This window comes from Dendropsophus ebraccatus, chromosome 7 (genome assembly GCF_027789765.1).
Source record: "Dendropsophus ebraccatus isolate aDenEbr1 chromosome 7, aDenEbr1.pat, whole genome shotgun sequence".
Lineage (NCBI taxonomy): Eukaryota > Metazoa > Chordata > Amphibia > Anura > Hylidae > Dendropsophus > Dendropsophus ebraccatus.
The window spans coordinates 54,082,265-54,101,374 of record NC_091460.1 but is presented as its reverse complement, the minus strand read 5'-3'; the positions used below and the strand labels follow the sequence as shown (position 1 = coordinate 54,101,374).

General features: G+C 40.4%; 1 protein-coding gene across 1 annotated transcript in view; it reads right to left on the bottom strand.

Annotated features, from left to right (window-relative positions):
- The window catches only part of NWD2 (NACHT and WD repeat domain containing 2), a 161,348-nt gene that overhangs the window by 93,457 nt on the left and 48,781 nt on the right, over nucleotides 1–19,110 (bottom strand). The gene's annotated exons all lie outside the window — the stretch shown is intronic.

Genomic DNA, 19,110 nt, shown 5'->3' with positions numbered 1-19,110 from the left:
TCCCCACCACTGTGCTCCTGTTCCTTCTTATTCCGATGACATGCTGCTCCCTACTCAGCCAGTCATAGAGCTTAATGGGGATTTCCTGCAGAAGTGACATGCTATTCAGAGGGATTAAGAACAGGGCCGCAGTGGGGATCAGAATACTATTAGCAGTGGTACTGCGGTTCTCGAACTTAATTACTTCCGGAAGGCAGTTTGAGAACCGAGCAGTCTGAGAATCGAGCAGTGTCTTCCCATAGGAAATAATGTAAACATGCTTAATTGGTTTCAGCACCCACCGATAATTACCTACAGTACCCATATATTACATTGATAAGTGCCCTGTATATTCACTACAGTACAGAGCAGCACTATACTGTACAGGACTTTACAGAGCAGCACTATATACTGTACAAGACATTACAGAGCAGCACTATACTGTACAGTACATTACCCAACAGAACTATATACTGTACAGGACATTACCCAACAGCACTATACTGTACAGGACATTATATAACAGCACTATATACTGTACAGGACATTACAGAGCAGCACTATATACAGTACAGTACATTACAGAGCAGCACTATATACTGTACAGGACATTACAGAGCAGCACTATATACTGTACAGGACGTTACAGAACAGCACTATACTGTACAGTACATTACAGAGCAGCACTATATACTGCACAGGACATTACAGAGCAGCACTATATACTGTACAGTACATCACAGAGCAGCACTATACTGTATAGTTCAGGGGTACTCAACAACTTTTAGTGAAGGTCCACTTACTGGGGCCTATTGTCAGGTGAAGGTCCGAGCTGAACATCATTAGTAAATGTGTTGCGCTCCCCCAGTAGTATATAGATCCCCCGTTGCTCCCAGAGTAGTATATAGACCCTGTGTGCTCCCCCAGTAGTATATAGCTCCCCTGTGCGCTCCCCCAGTAGTATATATTCCCCTGTGCGCTCTCCCCCAGTAGTATATAGCCCCCCGTGTGTGCTCTCTGCCAGTAATATGTAGCCCCCCTGTGCGCTCTCCCCCAGTAGTATATGGTCTCCCTGTGCGCTCTCCGAGTAGTATATAGCCCCCCTGTGCGCTTCCCCAGTTGTATATAGACCCCTGTGTGCTCCCCCAGTAGGATATAGCCCCCTGTGTACTCCCGAGTAGTAAATAGCCCCCTGTGCGCTCCCCCAGTAGTATATAGGCCCCCGCTGTGTGCTCCCCAGTAGTAAAAAGACCCCCGCTTTTTGCTCCCCAGTAGTATATAGCCCCCTGTGCGCTTCCCAGTAGTATATAGTCCCCCTGTGCTCCCCCAGTAGTATATAGCACCCCTGCTGTGTGCTCCCCCATTTATATAGCCCCCCTGTGCTCCCCCTCCCATGTAGCATATAACATAAAAAAACAAACACTCATACTTACCTGGGTCAGGGCGTCTCCTCTTCTCTTTGCTCTTGTGGCAGTCACAAGAGGCCGCTCTCCCCTTGTCCTGGTGTCGGCGCTCCAGTGACGTCATTCAAGTGCCGAAACCTGAGACGGGACAGAGCGGCCTCCTGTGACCGCTGCCGCCACAAGAATGACTGACTGCCAAAGGCTCCCTTTCGGTCAGTGCTGCTCCTGCACGGTAACACAGTAAATATGTTACGAGTGCTCATAGTTACTGTGCAGAGGGAAGCAACGCAGCTCAGTATACAGGTATGCTGAGCTGCAGCAGGGGTTCGGACAGCTGGCCTCCGCGGTCCACGTTCGGACCACGGTCCGCCAGTTGAGGACCCCTGGTATAGTACATTACAGAGCAGCACTATATACTGTACAGGACATTACAGAGCAGCACTATATACAGTACAGGACATTACAGAACAGCACTATATACTGTACAGTACATTACAGAGCAGCACTATATACTGTACAGGATATTACAGAGCAGCACTATATACTGTACAGGACATTACAGAGCAGCACTATATACTGTACAGGACATTACAGAGCAGCACTATATACTGTACAGTACATTACCCAACAGCACTATATACTGTACAGGACATTATATAACAGCACTATATACTGTACAGGACATTACAGAACAGCACTATATACTGTACAGGACATTACAGAGCAGCACTATATACTGTACAGGACATTAAAGAGCAGCACTATACTGTACAGTACATTACCCAACAGCACTATATACTGTACAGGACATTATATAACAGCACTATATACTGTACAGGACATTACAGAGCAGCACTATATACTTTACAGGACATTACAGAGCAGCACTATATACTTTACAGGACATTACAGAACAGCACTATATTGTACAGTACATTATAGAACAGCACTATACTGTACAGTACATTACAGAACAGCACTATATACTGTACAGTACATTACAGAGCAGCACTATATACTGTACAGGACATTACAGAGCAGCACTTTACTGTACAGGACATTACAGAACAGCACTATATACTGTACAGTACATTACAGAACAGCACTATATACTGTACAGGACATTACAGCACAGCACTATACGGTACAGTACATTACAGAACAGCACTATATACTGTACAGGACATTACAGCACAGCACTATATACTGTACAGGACATTACAGAGCAGCACTTTACTGTACAGGACATTACAGAACAGCACTATATACTGTACAGGACATTACAGCACAGCACTATATACTGTACAGGACATTACAGAACAGCACTATACTATACTATACAAGACATTACAGAACAGCACTATATACTGTACAGTACATTACAGAACAGCACTATATACTGTACAGGACATTACAGAGCAGCACTATATACTGTACAGTACATTACAGAGCAGCACTATATACTGTACAGGACATTACAGAACAGCACTTTACTGTACAGTACATTACAGAGCAGCACTATATACTGTACAGGACATTACAGAACAGCACTATATACTGTACAGTACATTACAGAGCAGCACTATACTGTATAGGACATTACAGAACAGCACTATACTGTACAGGACATTACAGAGCAGCACTATATACTGTACAGGACATTACAGAACAGCACTATATACCGTACAGTACATTACAGAGCAGCACTATATACTGTACAGGATATTACAGAGCAGCACTATATACTGTACAGGACATTACAGAGCAGCACTATATACTGTACAGTACATTACCCAACAGCACTATATACTGTACAGGACATTATATAACAGCACTATATACTGTACAGGACATTACAGAACAGCACTATATACTGTACAGGACATTAAAGAGCAGCACTATACTGTACAGTACATTACCCAACAGCACTATATACTGTACAGGACATTATATAACAGCACTATATACTGTACAGGACATTACAGAGCAGAGCAGCACTATATACTTTACAGGACATTACAGAGCAGCACTATATACTTTACAGGACATTACAGAACAGCACTATATTGTACAGTACATTATAGAACAGCACTATACTGTACAGTACATTACAGAACAGCACTATATACTGTACAGTACATTACAGAGCAGCACTATATACTGTACAGGACATTACAGAGCAGCACTTTACTGTACAGGACATTACAGAACAGCACTATATACTGTACAGTACATTACAGAACAGCACTATATACTGTACAGGACATTACAGCACAGCACTATACGGTACAGTACATTACAGAACAGCACTATATACTGTACAGGACATTACAGCACAGCACTATATACTGTACAGGACATTACAGAGCAGCACTTTACTGTACAGGACATTACAGCACAGCACTATATACTGTACAGGACATTACAGAACAGCACTATACTATACTATACAGGACATTACAGAACAGCACTATATACTGTACAGTACATTACAGAACAGCACTATATACTGTACAGTACATTACAGAGCAGCACTATATACTGTACAGGACATTACAGAACAGCACTTTACTGTACAGTACATTACAGAGCAGCACTATATACTGTACAGGACATTACAGAACAGCACTATATACTGTACAGTACATTACAGAGCAGCACTATACTGTATAGGACATTACAGAACAGCACTATACTGTACAGGACATTACAGAGCAGCACTATACTGCACAGGACATTACAGAGCAGCACTATACTGTACAGTACATTACAGAGCAGCACTATATACTGTACAGTACATTACAGAGCAGCACTATACTGTACAGTACATTACAGAGCAGCACTATACTGTACAGTCCATTACAGAGCAGCACTTTGTACTGTACAGTACATTACAGAGCAGCACTATATACTGTACAGTACATTACCCAACAGCACTATATACGCTGCAGGACGCTGTCTGTGCTCTCCTCTCCTACTGGAACTGCGGTAGGGGGCCCCTGGGGGATGGGGGCCCTGGGCAATTGCACTGCTTGCTCCCCCCTAACGCCGGCCCTGTACAGAGCAGCACTATATACTGTATGGGACATTACAGAGCAGCACTATATACTGTACAATACATTATACACAAGAAACATTCAACAAAACCAGCAATTATAATCAGTAGTCACCAACTCCTCACTCATCCTTTACTGTATAGTGTCCACCCACCCCCAGCACTGTAACGGATTAGAGATGGTGGTGCACTGACTGTACTACTACTGTCCTGTATATGCGTTCCAGAAATCTTATACAGTGCTGTACTGTATGTGAAGCCTCACCAGTGCTAAACTCACCAGGTACAACACACGGTCCACGCTCGCAAAAACGTTCAGATATCGAGCAAAGTTTGAATTCTAAACGTTACCTTTAGGAAAATTTTTGTTTGAATACCTTGGTATTATTGTACTTCAAGACTGAGGGCCAGAAAGGTGTTTCCCTGAAAATACTGTTTGAGTTCTGAGCAGTTTGAGAACCACAGTATTACCACAGTATTTTAATGCACAGGAAGGCGTATAGAGAGCATTTGCCCAGAAAACCCATTTAAACCTACTAAAGTTCAGGGGAGGGTGTCCTTTCATGGATGATATGAGCAGCTATCAATGTAACTTCATTAATGTGTTCGCTCCCTTGCTTTCTGCAATCTCCATCCATCTCCGTCTTAATCAACTTACAATGGAGCCTTTTTTTGCAGCAAGATTGGAAAGGCAGTGAGCTAGGGAGTGAAGCGCTCAGTCAAACTCTTCTCCTGACTCTAAGGATCAATGGAGGTTTGAACACCCATTCTCTGTAAGATGAAAACTTTTGACTGTTTTAAAGCATGTTAGAAGTTTTTTGTAAGTGGCAGTGCCATGTAGGGCATCAAGGATAAGTTATGAATATTAGTTTGGTGGATGTCCGCTACCCCCACCTATCAGCTACTTGAAGGGGTCCAATGCTCCAGTGAGGGCTGTTTTTCATTCATACTCACCAGACACAGCTCTGGACTGTTGGTAGTGACTACTTTTTAAATTACAATTTACTACAGCTTTCTCCAAGTCAAATGAATAGGTCTGAATAGGTCTGAACTGGAATAACAAGCACAACCGATATGGTAGGTATGGAGCTCTGCTGCAGAGAACAATAAAGGGAAGCCCCAGCATGACAAGGTACCTTCAAACAGGGGACTAGAAAGAGTGGGACTCCCACAGATCCAGTGTTCATGGTCTATCCTAAGGATAAGCCATCAATTAAAAAGAACCCGACAACCCTTTCAATATAAAAAGACCTGTGTGATGATCACATACACTTTAATCACTGAACCTGGCTTCTGGAAGTGGGAACTGCTTCAGGTAAGAGATCGTGAAAATAAGGTTTTTAACTGAACATTGCACCACATGTCTATTACATTAACATATCTATACACAGTTGGCTTATTAGCATTCAGGCATATTAACTTTTTTGTTAGTTACCGTTGGCGAATATAAAGGAGTTTGTCATCTGTTCTGCAGTCAATGCACTTTGGTAGAGTTTCCCATCTCTTATACCTCAGGCGTGAGAGTTACATTGTAACTGGGACACTCGCTGCCTACAGGTACTGTCTATATTAAGAATTTTTACTTTCTAATGCCAAAAATGAACCAAAAGGTTGATGATGTTATTGTTTTATAACAATGGTGTTTTTCCTCTTGTTTGTGCACGTATGTAGTGTTTCTTCTCTTTTTTTTTTTACTATTCCAAAAATGTATGGATTTCAGTTCCAGACTTCCAGAGCAGTTGCATCCTGAATGTTATGATGCACGGATGAAACAAAATGCACTAAAATAAATACTTCAAATTGAAATTCTGGTGTGATATGCCTGTAACTTCTGTTTTTGCTAAGAGATATCTTAAATTGTCCTTTAAAGTAGCTCTTACACATGGCAATACCATTTGTGATTATTAATTGCAAACAGGACCTTAAAGCGACTCTGTACCCACAATCTGTCCCCCCCAAGCCGCTTGTACCTTCGGATAGCTGCTTTTAATCCAAGATTTGTCCTGTGGTCCGTTCAGCAGGTGATGCAGTTATTGTTCTAAAAAACAACTTTTAAACTGGCAGCTCCATGCCCAACAGACGGGGCTTAGATTGTGTATGCATTAGGCTGGCATAACCTCTCTGTCCCTCCTCCCCACCCTCCTCATCATTAGGAATGCTCCAGGCAGATTGTCTCCTATTCATCAGCTGTGTCAGCCCGGCACATGGGCTGGATCGTTATGCACCGGTGCAGTGTTCAGCATGGAGAAAATGTTCCAGTGGCATTCCTAATGATGAAGAGGGTGGGGAGGAGGGAAGGAGGGGTGGTGCAAAGTTAGGGCACAGATACTCCCGTTTGGCACGGGCTGCAAGTTTAAAAGTTGTTTTTTAAGGACAATAACTGCATCACCTGCCGAACGGACCATAGGACAGATCTTGGATTAAAAGCAGCTATCTGAAGGTACAAGTGGTTGGGGGGATGTCAGATTGTTGGTACAGAGTCGCTTTAAAATGGAACTGTCAGCAGGGTAGACGAATGTAGACTGCTGATGGCTCCCTATTGCTCATGGAGCGCTGAGGATGAAGGTATGTCTCTTACCTTCATCCTCAGCGTCTTTTTCATGCAGTTTTAATGTAATCATGTGTACAGTAAGGCCATTTGGAGAGCTGCCCCACCCCCGGAGCACCGAACCACCCCCCGCAGGCCCACTCCCTCTAATGCTCATGAGTGGTGCAGGCCGGACGGGGGCAGGCCAAACCAGCGATCTATGGGTGTGGCAGTGCTCCAAATGGCCTTATCGGACCAAGGATTACATTAAAGCTGCACTGGAAAGGCGCCAAAGATGAATGTAAGCGACATACCTTCATCCTCAGTGCCCTGTGCTCAATAGGGAGCTATCAGCAGATTCGACTAGTCTAGGTTCCTTTAAATAGTGGCACGTGCAGGCGCAGTCTGTGGTAATGGGTAAATAGCTGGTCATGACCACCATTATTCACTGATAATTGCAGGATGGGCTTTAATGTTTAAAGTCTGGGTCCTGTCTGCAGTTATTATTTATTCAAGAGCTAGCCACTGGCGGTAGTGTGAAGTTTAAGAGCAATTCTTCTTTACCCCTGATCAAGGTAAAATTCACAATATCTGTATATAAGTTACTGTCCTAATACAAAGAAATCATATGTGAATTGTCTTCTAAAAAGGTACTCCAGTAAAAAAAAAAAAAATTAAAATCAACTGGTGTCAGAAAGTTAATCAGATTTGTCAACTCAAGTCTCCCAGTCCTATCAGCTGCTGTATGTCCTTTAGGAAGTGGTGTATTTTTTCTAGTGCTCTCTGCTGCCACCTTTGTCCGTGACAGGAACTGTCCAGAGCAGGAGAGTTTTTTTTAAACTTTTTATGGTGATTTGTTCCAACTCTGGACAGTTCCTGTCACGGACCGAGGTGGTAGCAGAGAGAGCTGTGTCAGACTGAAGAGAATACATTACTTCCTTCAGGTCAAATAGGGGCCATTCCATCCAAACTGAACCTTTGATAACACCCGTAACACCTAGTTAAACCTTGTAAGGCTATTTTCACACTACGTAAATCTACGGCCGTAGTTCTCACCGCAGAACTACAGCCGTAGATTTGCGGGGTGGAACATAGCATTATTTGCTATGGGATCCCGGCCGGAGCGTACACACATCGTATACGCTCCGTCCGGGATCTGTGCGGCGCCGCAAACAACTGACAGGTCCATTATTTGCGGCCGGAGTCACGGAATGGCCGGTCTTATACGTAGTGTGAACATAGCCTAAAACTGCAATTTAAACACTAAAGTTATAAATATACATTAATAAATATCATGTTTATAACTTTTGTGGTTAAATTGCATTTTTTTTAAATTAGCTGTTAAAAAAAAAATGTTTAACTAGGTGTTATGGCTGTTACGAAAGGTTCAGTTTAGATGGAATGGCCCATAGCAGCTAATAAGTACTTGAAGGCTTGAGATTTTTAAATAGAAGTAATTTACACATCTGTAGGACTTTCAGACACCAGTTGAAAAAATATATATTTTTTCCCAACAGTGTACCCCTATTAAAGACAATTCACAAATGATTTCTTTGTTTTAGGATAGTCACTTATATTAAAATCTGCATTGTGCATTTTACCTTTATCAGGAGTAAAACAGAGTGGCTCTTAAACTTCACCCTACCGCCCATAGCTAGCACTAAAGCAGTACAATTATTTCTTCCGCAGTATCCATCTAAGCAGTAAGACCATCCATACCTTTATTGTAGTTGTCCAATGCAGCAATCACTTAAAGGGGTTGTCAAATCAACTGGTGTCAGAAAGTTATATAGATTTGTATTTTACTTCTATTAAAATATCTCAAGTCTTCCCGTACTTATTAGCTGCTGTATGTCCTGCAGGAAATGTTGTTTTATTTTCAGTTTTACACAGCGCTCTCTGCTGACATCTCTGGCCGAGATTTTCTATGGGGATTTATAGAAAACCGAGACAAAGTTCCTGTCTCGGCCAGAGATGTCAGCAGAGAGCAGTGTGTCAGACTGAAAATAAAACAACACTTCCTGCATGATATACATCAGCTAATAAGTATTAGAAAACTTGAGATTTTTTAATAGATGTAAATTACAAATCTATATAACTTTCTGATACCAGTTGATTTAAATAAAAAAGATTTTCGCTGGACAACCCCTTTAAACATTTTTTTATTTTTTTATTTCTTTGTCATAGAGGTGCGGTGAGAATATTTCAATTGCCTTTTGTTTTAAAGGGAGAAATGGGGCAAAACAATCCCCTACAATGTATATAATTTTACAGCTGTTATAATTATGGATGTAAACCTAAACCACATGTAAACTCACAGACATTTCATCATCAAATTTTATACTAGGCAATAAGATAAAAATGGATGTTTGACATCTGAAAATTAGGTCCAAAATACTAAGTACACAGATCATTTTTTTAATGTTCCTGAACAGTCATGTCAAACTCGTGGTGCCATTATTTTTGGCCCACCAGGCAGTTCAGAGTTTGAATTACATCTGGCCCGCAATGGCTATCATATAAGAGACTATTGGGAAGGGCTGGCTACTATATGAGACTACTGGGGAGGGCTGGCTAGTATATAAGCAACTATAGGGGAGGCCTAGCTACTATATGAGACTACTGGGGAGGGCTGGCTACTATATGAGACTACTGGGGAGGGCTGGCTACTATATGAGACTACTGGGGAGGGCTGGCTACTATATGAGACTACTGGGGAGGGCTGGCTACTATATGAGACTACTGGGGAGGGCTGGCTTCTATATAACAGACTATGGCGGAGGGCTAGCTACTATATAAGAAACTATGGGGAAGGGCTGGCTACTATATGAGACTACTGGGGAGGGCTGGCTTCTATATAAGAGACTATGGGGGTGGGCTAGCAACTATATAAGACTATGGGAGAGGGTTGGCTACTATATGAGACTACTGGGGAGGGCTGGCTACTATATAAGACTACTGGGGAGGTCTCGCTACTATATAAGACTACTGTGGGGCTGGCTATTATATAAGAGACTATGGGGGAGGCCTGGCTACTATATGAGACCACTGGGGAGGGCTGGCTACTATATAAGACTACTGGGGAGGGCTGGCTTCTATATAACAGACTATGGCGGAGGGCTAGCTACTATATAAGAAACTATGGGGGAGGGCTGGCTACTATATGAGACTACTGGGGAGGGCTGGCTTCTATATAAGAGACTATGGGGGTGGGCTAGCAACTATATAAGACTATGGGAGAGGGCTGGCTACTATATGAGACTACTGGGGAGGGCTGGCTACTATATAAGACTACTGGGGAGGTCTCGCTACTATATAAGACTACTGCGGGGCTGGCTATTATATAAGAGACTATGGGGGAGGCCTGGCTACTATATGAGACCACTGGGGAGGGCTGGCTACTATATAAGACTACTGGGGAGGTCTGGCTACTATATAAGACTACTGGGGGTCTGGGTACTATATAAGAGACTATGGGGGAGGACTGGCTACTATATGAGACTATTGGGGAGGGCTGGCTATTATATGGGCACTATTGGGAGGGCTGGCTAATATGTGGGGCAATTTTGGTTGGGTTGGCTACTACATGGGGTAATTTTTGGGGGGGTTGGTTATTACATGGGGTTTAATCATATCATAGCAATTTATCATGTCATTTATCATAGTACAAAGCGCTGGGAGACTCACACCACTGACAGTGCCTGGACTGCAGCATTCGTGCTTCAATAAATATCTAGGTTGGCCCATGACTTTGTTCAATTTTTTTATTTTGGCCCACTGTGTATTTGAGTTTGACACCCCTGTCCTAGAATGTACCCTCATCTAAGCTAAACTTCTATGTGCGCCATCATGCTATGAAAGTATAAACCATCTTCCTATAGGTTTTGCCAATAGAAAGTTAGGAACTTCATTTAAACAGTGCATTATGTTGAGGGTGTTTTTTCCCTTACTTTTGGTACAATTGTGAAGTCCATAACATATATACATCAAGCTTTATTCTAAGCTTTGTCTAACACCTTATTCTATAGAAAGAAAAGATGCCTGAGAAAACAACCAAGTGCGAATAAATTCTAAGCTATTAAAAAGACTGAAAATACATGACATGTTTGGCCTTTTTAGCCAGCCCAAAAAATGTCACAAAAACTGTACAAAGGAAACCTTAGACTTTGTAAAATGATTTTTTCCTTATCTTTAACTCCCCAGCCTACAATGATGGATGACAAATGTGACAATATAGAAGGCAGTGAGGGACAAGTATTCCCAAAACAAGTGCGAGGTTTGCCAGGAAAATGTTCTGATCATTAATAGCCACAGAAATTGCTTCTGTGCTCAGCCTGGATGTGTGTGGGAATGTTTTAATTAAAGTGTTTCTCAAAAAAGTAACACTCTGTCCACGAACTGAACTGAAGGCTTCATGTACTACAAAAGATTGATAGAAGACAGAGAAAAAAGCACCATACAGCTGGACTGTCAGTCCCATGGCAGATCATGATGACAGGTACAGTTACATTCTGTAGAGGTAAAGGTAGCCAAATTATGCCAAATTATGGAATTTTAACTAGAATATATGTTTTTTCTTTTTTAACTTAGTGTTTCCACATATGGCCCATAAAAACCAATACTTTTTTCCCAAAGTTTATGGGCACAATTTCACTGGGGGAAGATTAGAAGGAGTTATTTACAGCACCTTAGAGTGTGGAGAATTGGGAAATTATACATTGAGGGTAGCTCATATAGGCTGTAGATAGGAAATAAAGCAGATACAAGGCAGGGAAGAATCATTTAGGTTGTGTACAGAGAATGGTCAAAATCTAAGCTCCTGAACACACAGACCTTACACTTAGCTTGCATTAAAGGAGGACACGCTCACATGAGAAGGATCTTTAGCTAGGAGCAGATTGTAATTTATATACCAGGGGTTCTCAAAATGAACATAGGAATGATTGCAGACTCAAGGAACATAGGAATGATTACAGAACCATTAAAGCTGGGTTCACACTGCATTTTTGCAATCTGTTTTTTTTTTCCGTATCCGTTCTACCGTTTTGATGTTTTTCCCTTGACTTCCATTAAAAAAGAACAGATCAAAACACATCCTTTTTTAGTGTATACAAAAACGTAGTTGACCATATTTTTGCATACTGTACACTAAAAAAACGGATGTGCTTTGATCCTTTTCTTTTTACAAAGGAACTCAATGAAATGTATCTGTTTTTTCATCCATTTTTACATAAAACAGCTGGAAAAAAATATCGCTAAATCGCAGTGTGAACCTATATGTAAAAATCATTTTTTCTATGTCATCAGTGTCCATAGCCTTTACAGATGTAGTGCCAGCTTCAGAAGGTCTCTGTCCTCATCCCATATGACAGCTCACCTCTAAGTTGGATATCATGGTTTTATAGTACAGTGCATACAATACTGTACTGTAGAGCCAGAACAGAAAACTCATTATTGTAAAGATGATGTGGCTTGAAAACTAGCACTGCATTAAAATTGTGCCAAAATGTTGGTGCAAAAAATTGAAAAGTAGTGTAGGCTTTGCATAATTAGATTTGATGGGAAAAGTAGGCAAGGAAGGGGGGTTGAGTATTCTGAGGAGGCAGTAGGGGCAGACATGAAGGGAGTAGAGAGGAAGCGGTTGGAATATGCTGTACCTATTCAGCAAGAAGAAAAAAGAGTAGAAGCCCTTTCCTGGTAGACCAAGATTAGCCCACCTGTCCCTTAGGTGGACAAGTGATGGTTCTACTGTAATCGAATCTACTGTCATAACAGTCTAGCAGTAGGGAGGTCTTGGAGGGGACTTCTAAAGTGGGGTTCTGTAAATGTTGTGGGGAGTTATAAGACAGATGGAATTCAAGAGTTCAGCAATTTTCCTACTGGGGTAGGTTTAAAGGAATGGTGATATGTGGGGTGCAGTGACATGGACATATTTGTCATCTCTCATGTTGGTATGGGGTGGCTGAGCTATACCTCCCTAATTATTTATTAATATACTGTTATATTTGTATAGATTTTATTACATTTTATAAGCACTTTAATAAAGAGGCTGTTGTGGTAGTATAATTAGAATGAGTTACAAAAGGTGGTTGATTCAGGTGGTTCATTGACAGGTTATCTGACAGATTTTTAAAGCCAAAGCCAGGAACATACTATAAACAGAGAACAGGTCATAAAGGAAAGACTGAGATTTCCCCTTTTTTCAAATCTATTCCTGGCTTTGGCTTAAAAAAATCTGTCAAATAATTTTTTATGTAAAAGGACCCTTAGTTTATGCTACATAAATTTTAGACCAGGGGTATGGAGTTGGAGTAAGAACTACTTTTCACTGTATTTGGAGTTGAAAAAAATTTACCGACTTCAGCTTTATAAAAATCTTTCAAAATTTTATAATCAAGTTTTCATATACATTTTATAAATGTTCCTCATCAATATATTTTATGTTCTATAAATCTAAAGCCCCAATTTATTTAACCAGAAAAACACTTTTTCACATACATTTAGTTTCCTCTATATATCAGTAATGGCCTTAATAAAAGCTCTGGCCCTATTAGATAAGGATGGGGACAGGAAAAAGTCACTTTTTGGCAGTTTTTTTCTTAGCTGGAAGAGTCCATCGTGCGTGTGGGGAGATTTGTGCTGTTCTCTCCCTGAATGCTGGATGCCTGTATATGAGCAGCAGTGTAATATGAAGATATCCTGTGTAATATAGAGAAGAAGGAGAAGAAGAAGCAATAAGTAGAGTACCAGCTGCAGCAGGCTCTGTGTGTGTGTGTTATGGCTTTGTGTGTATGAGAAAGAGGCAGAAATTGAAGGGGTATCATGGGCAACAGTAAAAAATACAGGGGGGGGGGGGGGGGGGGGTGCAGCATCACCGCTCATGGTCCTGCCGGGCTCCCTATCCTGTAGTTTCACTGCCCCACTTGGAAATGCCTGCTAAGCCAATCAGTGAGTGAGTGAGGACACAGCTGCAGTCACTGACTGGCGGAGCGGGTAGTTCCTGTGGGGCCGCAATGTTTCAGGAGTGACAGAGTATGATGACAGAGAGCTGATAAATCTGGGCCTATGTCTGACCTCTATATTACAGGTATCTGGCATTGTTAGCAGTGTTTCTGTGTGTATGGTAAATATTTAGTTAAAAACATAGAAGATTGTCAGCAGAAAAAGACCACCAGGTCGCTCTAGTATAGTTTTGAGTTCTTTAGGATATGGTGGCTGGAGACTGGCTGCATCCACTGCACACACACACACAGGAGAATCTGCTTTATATCTTTGCCTTATTCCCTCAGAAGTCGCCCCAGGACCATGTAGGACATTAGGAAGAAGCCGCTGAGCCAGTTCCATGTTATACTAGTGTGATAAATAACTCCCCTGGTGTCTGATTGGCCATTTATGAAGTAGCTCGGAGTTGGAGTTGGCCCATGATAAAATTCAGGAGACGGAGCTACAGCTTGCAGACTCCACAGGCCTGATTTAAACAGGAAAAAATAATCTGTCCCAATGTCGACTACAGTCTAATTCGACACCCTGAGGCACTGTACTATATAGCAAACTGAGATCTGCTATATGTGACCCGTCATTAAATTAATCTACTAATCTTCTGTTCCTAAAACCACCATATTAACTAAACTGCCTCAAACTAGACTGAAAAATATGAACAAACTTTGTATGTCACCAAAATTAGAAAATCTTGTAAAATTAAGTTCTCTTAAAGTGGCCTCATTATCTAATGGTCTCCAGGGAAATGATTGCTGCAGGGCCCAGAATGTGACTCAGTTCATACTTGTGGTAATTTATAACAGTCCCTATTAGAGGAATAGAGCGGCTGTAATTTGGGAGGATTGAAGTAATTAGGATCCATGATAGATAGTTCGGTTGATGATAGAAAATTGAGCAGCGAGCTGATTCCATTCCCTGAGAGTGGCTGGCTGCACACTAGTTACTTCTTATATTTGGTGGCTCTTTGAATACTTGTCTTTTACTTTATTCAAAACATGGATTACATTAGGATTGTTCTACCTACGGATGCCTTAAACAGGTCATGTGAAGTTTAGGAAATGCTGAGTGGAAAAAGAGTGTATATTATCAGAGAAGGAAAGATACCACTAAAGGCCTATTCACATCACGCTTGACTATCCTGTTGCAACATCCGTTTGATTTACTTTTTAAATGGATCTGTTAATGGATCCATAGATTTTCAGTGGGGACTTTGTCATGGTTAAAGTGTCTGTTTGACAGGTTTCCATTAAGATCTGTATTTTTACACCTTGTTGCATTTTGTTTTAATAATTCATTAGGCAAAAAAAAAAAAAAAAAAAATACACATGTAGAAGGATATAAAGAAAACCAAAAGTACTGTGTGGTCTTCTTGCGAATTATGAATTTTCTTGTAGACTAATAATAGTCACATATTTATCATCTTGCGAATTATGAATTTTCTTGTAGACTAATAATAGTCACATTTTTATCATCTTGCGAATTATGAATTTTCTTGTAGACTAATAATAGTCACATTTTTATCATCTTGCGAATTATGAATTTTCATGTAGACTAATAATAGTCACATTTTCATCCATTATTTAAAGCCAAGGTGATTTCAAATGAAATTCCCCTCAAGAGGTATAAGGATAAATGACTTGTACCGCGACTACTGGGGGATTACAAAGATTAAAAAGCATATGGAAGGGGGATAAATAAAGAGCAGGTCTAGGGCTTTTTAATGAAACCACCAAAGTTTCCCGAAGGATAGAAATTTATCTCTTGAGTGATTCTACTTACTAATTTCCAATAGCAACAGATCTGCCAGACCTTATAGCACCATTTTTATAGCAATTTTAGTGAAAATGGCGCAATGAGGAGCAATGTGTAAATCTACCCTTATAGCAAGAGCTGTTGTAGTTTGGAAACATGTTGTAATAAACACATACATAATGGAGACACTAAATATCAAGACAAACAAACGTGGAATAATAAATAAATAATCCAATAGTTTACAGATTATGTAATAAATCCAATGTACACTACTGGCAAATGCATCAAAATTCCCGTGCAGAGACATACTAAAGGGAGTGTGTCATCAGAAAACAACCTTTTGTTTAAAGTGTCCCTTCCGTTATAACTTTCAAATTCTAAATCAACAGTAGATGTGATATAAAGCAAGATTGCAATTTACATTTACATTTGTTTTACAGCATGATAACAACAAAAAAATAATGAATGTACAATGCACGCTTGCTTTATATCACATCTATTGTTGATTAAGATTTAGAAAGTTACAATGACAGTGACACTTTTACCCTTTGAGGACCAGGCCCAAAATGACCCAGTGGACCGCGCAAATTTTGTTCTTCGTTTTTTTCCTCCTCACCTTCTAAGAGCTCTAGCACTTTCAGTTTTCTATCTACAGGGCCATGTAAGGGTTTGTTTTTTACAGGAATAGTTGTACTTTGTAATGGCGTCTTTCATTCTACCATAACATGTATGACGTAATTCCAAAATTAATATTTATGAAGATATAAATTGGTGAAATCGTAAAAAAGAATGCAATATGGTAACTTTTGGGGGGTTCCTGTGTCTACGTAATGCACTATATGGTAAAAGTGACATGATACTATTACTCTATAGGTCAGTCCGATCACAACCATATGCAGGTTTACACAGATTCTCTAATTTTATATATATATATATATATATATATATATATATATATATTTTTTAAAATCCTTTTTTTTGGGCAATTAATTATTAATAAAATGGGCCTATTGTGACGCTTATAGCACTTTTATTTTTACACCTACGGGGCTGTATGGGGTGTCATTTTTTCCGCCATGATCTCTAGTTTTTATTAATACCATATTTGTGAGGATCGGACGTTTTGATCACTTTTTATTGATTTTCTTTTTATATATAATATAACATAAAATAAGGAATCCACGCACATTTTCCCCTCTTTTTGTGTAAGCCGCTCGCAATGATGCTTGTTATATTTTAATAGATTGGACAATTACGCACGCTATGGTATATTATATGTTTATATATTTATTTATTTTTATATGTTTTATTTATATAATGGGAAATGGGGGTGATTTCAGCTTTTATTGGTGGAGGGGTTTTGTGGTAGTGTGTTAGTGATTTTAACTTTTTTTTTCCCCACACATTTGAAGTCCCTTTGGGGGACTTGTACATACACTACTTTGATTTTTATCACTGATCACTGCTATGCCATAGGCATAGCATTGATCAGTGTTATCGGCGATCTGCTCATTGAGCCTGCCTGTGCAGGCTTAGTGCAGCAGATCGCTGATCGGACCGCACGGAAGCAGGTGAGAGACCCCCGGCGGTCCGTTTTAACGATCGGGACCCCCGCAATCATACTGCGGGGGGTCCCGATCGGTAAGTGACAGGGGACTCCCCCTGTCACTCACACTTAAACGCTGCGGCGTTTATGGAGTTAATGGCACGCTGCAGTGCGATCGCTGCAGCGTGTCATTAACTGTGAGGCCCCCACCTGCTTTATAGCTCAGGACGTACCGGTACGTCCTTGGTCATCTGGGCACAGACTTCCAGACTTCTAAGTCGTCTAGGGGTTAATGGAGAAGTCCAGTGAATTATAAAATTGCAGCCGATTAACTGGTTGAGTTGCCAGTCCAATGACTTCTACAAATGTCATAGAGCATTCCCAGAAAACTCTCCCATTCTAGTGAACATGGTCTGGGCCTGACTATTTTTTATGTTGATGGGTCTTGCTATAAAGCATATGTCTAAATGCTAATAAAAAGAGCTCAGGCAGAATGGCTATCCCATATTAATTTACAAAAAGGAAAAATGACAGCTCACATATAAACTTCTACACAACATCCATTTGGATACATTTACCCATCAGTTGGTCCAGAAGGTATATTGATCTATTAGGGAATTTTTGGAACTTCTCCATCACTGAACAATAATGTAGAACCTCTATAAATTATCCAATATGTAATATTACCTGAACACAAACTCTGCACCACTTGCTTTTACCATTACAAGTTCTTCCACGTCACTGTGATTAACAGGGATTGTCTTGTACTCAACCGCAATTACTATATTCAGTAACAGTGCCAATGAGAAAATTGACTCTTGTGTATCAGATGGAAGATTTTATTTCATTACTGTCTCCTCCAGCAGCTACACCACTGATTATGCTCATTCCAGTTTCAAGAGGCTTTATGTAATGAGCATTAACATAAGCAGCGGTCATTATCTGTATGTTTTAGAAACATAAATCCTTTTTTTTCCCAACTAATTTCTATATGAACCTTGTCTTGGATTGCAATGTACTAATTAAAGGAATACAACAATGCATTATGTGTGACTATCTGCTGAACATTAGCCCTATGATCGTCACGCTTTGGTGACCAGGTCTTGCTTTAATTGCAACCTTGGTGAATAACCCTCTTGAATCACAGTCCCTGAAGTCAGGTCTTGACCACTAATTTTTTTTCTATTTTGTATATTAGCCAGCGTGAACAGATCTAGGCTACGTTCACACAACCTGTTTTTTTGGCTGTTTTTTTTGGATAACCATCATTTTGAGGCTGAATACTCATAATGATGGTCGTCCAAAAATACTTCAGAGAACATGGCCCTACATTGTTATTATTTTAACTCTGTTCGTGGAATACGATATACTGATACCCTCAGAGCCCTCCATTTACTGCTACAGTGAAGAGGCTTCCTACAGCTCTCCAGTTTTTACCCCTGTAATTAATTAAATCTTGGTGAAATGCATCTAGTTTGGTGCAAGAAAATAGTGATGAGCGAACATGTTCATAATTGTTCGTATGTTCGTACAAATATGCTGGTAATTGGTCGTGTTCGCTGATCATGAACAATTTTTTTGATGATCGGAATGGTTATAACGATCATTTTCAAACATATTCGAACTTGCAAACGTACGAAACTGCGTAATTTACACGTTGCGCCTGATAATCTGTACACATGTGTGTAACTCAAGACCGAAATGTACGCAATCTGTACGCAACTGCGTACACAACTGCGTACGCACTTGCGTAATTTACATTTTGCACCTGATAATCTGGACGCATGTGAGTAGATTGAGATGTTCACTTCTATAGTACGTTCGTTATGTGTTTGTGAACTGATCAACA